This window comes from Gossypium raimondii, chromosome 11 (genome assembly GCF_025698545.1).
Source record: "Gossypium raimondii isolate GPD5lz chromosome 11, ASM2569854v1, whole genome shotgun sequence".
In the NCBI taxonomy this organism is placed as follows: domain Eukaryota; kingdom Viridiplantae; phylum Streptophyta; class Magnoliopsida; order Malvales; family Malvaceae; genus Gossypium; species Gossypium raimondii.
Genome location: NC_068575.1, coordinates 41,464,524 through 41,470,333, shown reverse-complemented (window position 1 = coordinate 41,470,333; position 5,810 = coordinate 41,464,524). Strand labels below are relative to the sequence as shown.

The following is a 5,810-nucleotide window of genomic DNA, read 5'->3' as shown; positions in this document are numbered from 1 at the left end:
CAACTTTTATTGTAGATGGTTTCTAGCTATATGTATACCATTTGGTTGGCCACTGGTAGGAACCGATCACACTATTCTAAAAACTCATACGCATCTTCGTAGGTTTTGTTCATAAAGGCTCCTCCAACGGTTCCATCCAGTCCTAAAAATTTGTGCACTTCCAACCGATTGTAGAACATTTTGCAGCCTCAGCCACTTTGGTAATCCATGATATGGGCATCTCTGTATTAGCATTTTAAAATGCTCCCAAGCTTTGTGAAAGCTCTCTCCTTTTAACTGCTTGAACATTGTGATCTCTCTCCTTAGTTGATCTGTATTGCTAATAGGGAAAAAACTTTTGTATAAATCTTCTTGCAAGTTCATCCCATATCGTGATGGATCCTGGTGCTTGCGAACCTAACCAAGAAAAGGCGTTATCAATTAAGGAGAAGGAGAACAGTCAAAGGTGAATAGTGTCATCGGTGACCCCATTGTATTTAAATGTATCACAAAGCTGAAGGAACCGTTTTAAATACTGATTTGGGTCCTTCATCATTGTCCTCTAAACTTCAAATTATTTTGGATCATGGCTAGTTTTATTTCAAAATAGTTAGCCATGATGGTTGGATTTATGATGCTTCCTTGAACCATCTCTAGGTTTGGTAGCACATAATGCTTTAGGTTTCTTTTGTTTCGCACCATACGTATTTTTGCGGGTAGCTACGGTGGTGATTGTAAGTCCTATGGGTTATTATTGTTAATCTCATCAAACAATGAATTATAATGTGGTAAATTGCCTACAGCAGGTGGTTGATTTTGCATATGTTGTTGTTGATGTTACTGTTTACGATTTTGGCGAATTAGTCTTTCAAGATTAGTAGCTAGCTCTATAGGTGTTCCCCTACTACGAGTCATATACTGAAACTAAAAAGAAAATAGAAGATGTTAGTGAAAAAAAATTATATTTTTAATTTATTAATTTCCTAATTATTCTACTGGAATATAAAAATTAAAATCAATTTAGTAACGTTGCCTCCTCTACAATGGCGCCAACAACTTGACCGCCTTCAAACGTACCAACGTCCAGAGTGGGAAAACTCAAACTAAAAGATATGGACTTGAACCTGTGTCCACAAGTATGCGGGTCAGATTGTAATATAGTTATGACGAAGTAGGTAAGTACTCCAAGAATCGTATGCAAGGGAGGCGAGTACTAAATTAACTTTATCTAAACACAAATAAATCTAATTAGTACTGTAAATAAATCATATTACGAATAGATATAAATAGGAGATTTTTGGGTTTTTGTAATAAATAAAAATAAAAATAGAAAAAGTAAATTGAACTTCTAGTGTATGAATTCTAACTTAATCAAATCTAAGCATGAGTGATTAGATTGCTTTGGTGGTCACAACTAATTCCTATTTTGGGTGTCTACTCAATCAACTAGTTGCTACACTAGCAAGATCTCTCGTTCTTCCACTAAACAAATGAGTCGGCAAGAACTACTTATCTCTCGACCTCACAATCCAGACCGATTTGGGGCTAAGGTAGTAATGGGTAGACTATAACAATCCATTTCTCTGTGATGTTGGAACAGTGGTTTCAGGGTCACAAATCTGACATGCGAGTCTGTAAATATTATTATTTAATATTTTTGAATAATATATGGTTTAATAGTAAAAATTTGATTTATAATTTAAGTTAAATGAAAGAATAATTAGGTTCAAGTGAAAAGACCCTAAAGTCAAGTGGTTTTAGAAAATGAGGTATTGGGACATTATTTCTATAAATCGAGTCATAAATATTTTATTAAATATTTATGGAGTGTTATTAAGGTTGTAATAAAGTTTTATTAAGAAAATTTAATCTTTAAAAGGTTAATTAGGTGAAAAGGACTAAATTAAAAAAGGTGCAAAAGTTGAATGCTATTAGTTAAATAGATCTAAGAGCTAAGAAAAGGTAAATTCATGGACTTGGATGGTAATTATACCATATTTAATGTGAGTGGATATTCATGGATAGGTTGCATGGTAAATTTTATAAATTTTAAAGGTTATAGTAGTAATGAAATAATATAAACGAAAATAAACCTAACTTAAAATTATCATCTTCTTCATTCTTTATTTTCTTGAACCGAATGGCTATGGTGAAGGGAGGAAAACCATTCAGCCAAATGATAGCACTAGAAAGAACATAGGTTTTCCTCCTTATTGGTAAAAATGTTCCCATTTAGTTATCTATAGCATACATTTTAGCATTTTCATTTTAGTAAATTGCATTTTATAACTCATTAAATCCTAGCCTATGTTATCCTTAATTTTGCTATCTTTTTGCATTGATGTCGCTATATGAGTGAATTCTAGATTACGTCCAGAATTGTTGCCACACCTGATAGCTATCTGGATAAGAACTAAAATTGCGTGAACTGTCCAATTTGGTATAACCAACCTGTATGTACAAGGACAAAATAATTTTGAGGAAATGACACCTGTACTATTGGAGGAGGACATAAAAGGTGGACGTAAGGAAAATTTTTTTTTTCCAGATCATCATATTCATTATCCTACCTTGAAGCTTGAAGCCATGGCAGCTTACCAGATGCAGACTAGATTTTGATGAGGAGACCTAAGTACGAGACAAGAGGGAATAAAGAGATTTAGTTGAGTTATCTAGGAATAGTATTCTCTACTTGATTCTTTCTTATTTCTTTCTAAATGCTGGTGATTACTCTCTACTTTCTTTATGTATGGAAGTACACATGAATTCTTGGTTAAATGTTATCTTATTCAATCTTACTTTTATTGTTTAATCTTAGGGTTTAAATGTTTTTTAACATGGAAGAGTTATTGTAGTCACTGACACTAGAAAATGCAGTGACAGTTTGATCCAACAAGCACTACAACTGAAGTTGAGTGAGGATTAGAGGAATTTAATCCACTTGTTCTTAATAGTGCCATGTTTCCATCATCCAAAGGTGGGGTTAATATGCATGTTTAAGTCTCAAATTAAATAGAGGAGTGACGTTGGGTAAGATATATATTGAATTTTATTTCCTCGACAATCACCTATCCTTTTATACCTTGTGAGCATTTAGTATTCTGTTGAAGATTCATGTTGGGGATCCCAGTTTATCATTATCATATTTTATTTTATTGTTTTCCAGTTATTGCTTCGACAACTATCCTCACAATTTATTTTGTTTATATCTAGTTGTTGCACCGACATTAATAGACAAAAGACTACGATCCTACATATTCATATCTGTCTATTATACTTGCTCCGACAATGTACGCTTGCACATTATTACCGTGACGTTAAACAACCGATCAAGTTTTTGGCACCGTTGCTGGGGATGGCCTTTGTTTGATGTTTATTTTTATTTTTGTGTGTTTTTGCACTTTATTTTCCTTTTATAATATTTAGTATTCACTAACTGGTTTTTCTTTGTTGCTAATTCTTTAACTTCAATTTAGGTGTTTTATGACCTGAAGCAAGTCGAATTTCCTTGTCGATTTTGATCCAGAAATTGAAAGGACTATTCGGAGTAGACTTCGAGAACAAAGAAATATGGCCCTAACAGGGAACAATGCAGCCATACCTCCGATGCAATAGTAAAATGTTAATAACCCATTGTTGCCGCAAGATGCTCGCATACAAAATAGGACTATATGAAATTTTGTAGTACCTGTTTTGGATGATTTACAATTAGGAGTTGTTAGGCTAGCAATTAATGTTGGGAATTTTGAACTCAAGCCAGTATTGTTTCAAATGCTGAATTCTAATGGACAATATGCTGGACTACCACATGAAGATGCGAGAGAACATCTTAAATCCTTTTTATGATCTATGATTCCTTTAGTCAACAAGGCGTTCCTGATTATGCCTTGAAGATTCAATTATTTCCTTATTCTTTATAGGGAAGAGCCTGTACTTGGTTTTTTGGGTTACCTTTCGAATCAATTACTTCTTTAGATACACTAGCAACACTATTTGTTTGCGATTTAACCTATTGAGAATGAATGCTCATCTTCGAAATGATAGTACTGCTTATCATCACCTTGATGATGAAAATCTTCACACCACATGAGAATGTTATAAATCTTTACTTCAATGCTGTCCTATGCACGACATTTGACCAAAAACACAAATTGAGATTTTTTATAATGGGCTGAATTCACATACAAGAAATCTTGTTGACACATCAGCCGATGGACCTCTGCTGGATTGTACTTATAATGATACTGTGAGAATTCTTGAGAGAATTGATCAGAATGATTATCAATACCCTATCTCTAGAGCTGCACAAGTAAAAAATACTCTAGGAGTTCTTGAATTGGATGCAATAACTGTACTAAGTGCTTAAGTTTCTTCTCTCAAAAACATGATTAAAAATATGCAGGGGATTAGTGGCATTGCACCTATACAAGTCGCTTAACAAGTTGATGTTCCTACTTTTTGTTGTGAGATTTGTAGTGACAACCATAGCTATGACGATTGTCCACAACATGTAAATGATGCCTGTTATATTAGTAAAATCTGCAAAAATTATTATGGTAACTCTTACAACAACTTTGCACACAACCAACAATTTTGGGGTACTCAGAATGTTGGACAAAATGCTGCGACATTCAGATATGAGAATACATCTACTCAGGGCAATTATAATCCCAGATAAGGGAATTATAATCAACAATAGCAGAATTACAATCAACACACACAGATGCATCTACAACAAGGCCAGACACATCCACACCAAAATCTGATGCAACCATAACACTCTTCAATACCGATTCAGCCAGTTCAAGTACATTGACCACAACCATACACCCAAGCTTCTACTTTTGACCCGTTAACAACTCTTGAGGCGTTAATGCCAGAGCATGTCACTCGCACTGAAGGGTCCTACTTTTCTTGACCCATTCAAGCCATGAAAGTGATTATAAAACATGGCCTCTGAGACACCTTTCCTGGGTTGATCGAAGAGCTGCTAACAAAAGGGCGAGGACAGGTCCGAGCTTCCAAGGTCAATTGTGCTAGCATCTCGGAAATCTCAGCTAGTTGACGGATAACTGTTAGAAAGTTGCCAATTTCCCAAGGCTGGAGCCATTAGCTGATGGTTAAGGTTAAATACAGTGGACTCCTCCTTGTCCCCCTCATAAAGAGGGTTCATGCTGCCTCTGGAACTGGCGTTCTTGGCCATTGTAGGGTAAAGTCTCCCAAGCACCTCGTATGGTAAGCTAGGATTGGAAAAAGTAGGTAATGAAGGCGTAGGCGCAACTCACCATTTCAGCGTACCGTCCCTTCTTCTCACTAAGCCACTTCGTCCCTGCGTTTGAGAGTGGAATTTCGTGTGTCTTTTAAGAGAAGGGTGAAATCTTGAAATCTACGAAGGAACGCCAAAAGCGAAGGCAGCTCTCTGGGTCCCTACCGACGCTGGGGTGCGAAAGCATGGGGAGCGAACAGGATTAGAACCCTGGTAGTCCATGCCGTAAACGATGAGTGTGAACCAGGCGTACTACTTTTCAACCTTCTGTGGACCTTTCTTCTCTTACGATTTTTTCGACTTTCTTTAGAAAAGTGATTGATATCAAAGAGAGTCTCAGTCTAGTCACTCAACTAATCCACTTGTGGAGTGCTAGTGGTATAGTAGTAGTGTGGTAGTTGAGACTCACCTATCACTTAAACTTAAAGGCGAGGCCCGCCAAGGAAGAAAGAACAACTGGGCTATATTCAGGCAACAAATGCTTACAGCTTCTCGTAGCTATTGTATGCATGGGAGTGACGAGGTATTGATTGCACTTTTTTAGGAGCTCATAGTTTCTCTCGCG

At 36.1% G+C, this 5,810-nt stretch overlaps 1 non-coding gene across 1 annotated transcript; it reads left to right on the top strand.

The window, feature by feature from the left end:
• The first annotated feature begins 202 nt into the window (after nt 1–202).
• Nucleotides 203–309, top strand: LOC128035142 (small nucleolar RNA R71). The gene has a single exon (XR_008191544.1). It is a non-coding gene; the product is annotated as a small nucleolar RNA R71 (small nucleolar RNA).
• The last annotated feature ends 5,501 nt before the right edge of the window (nt 310–5,810 follow it).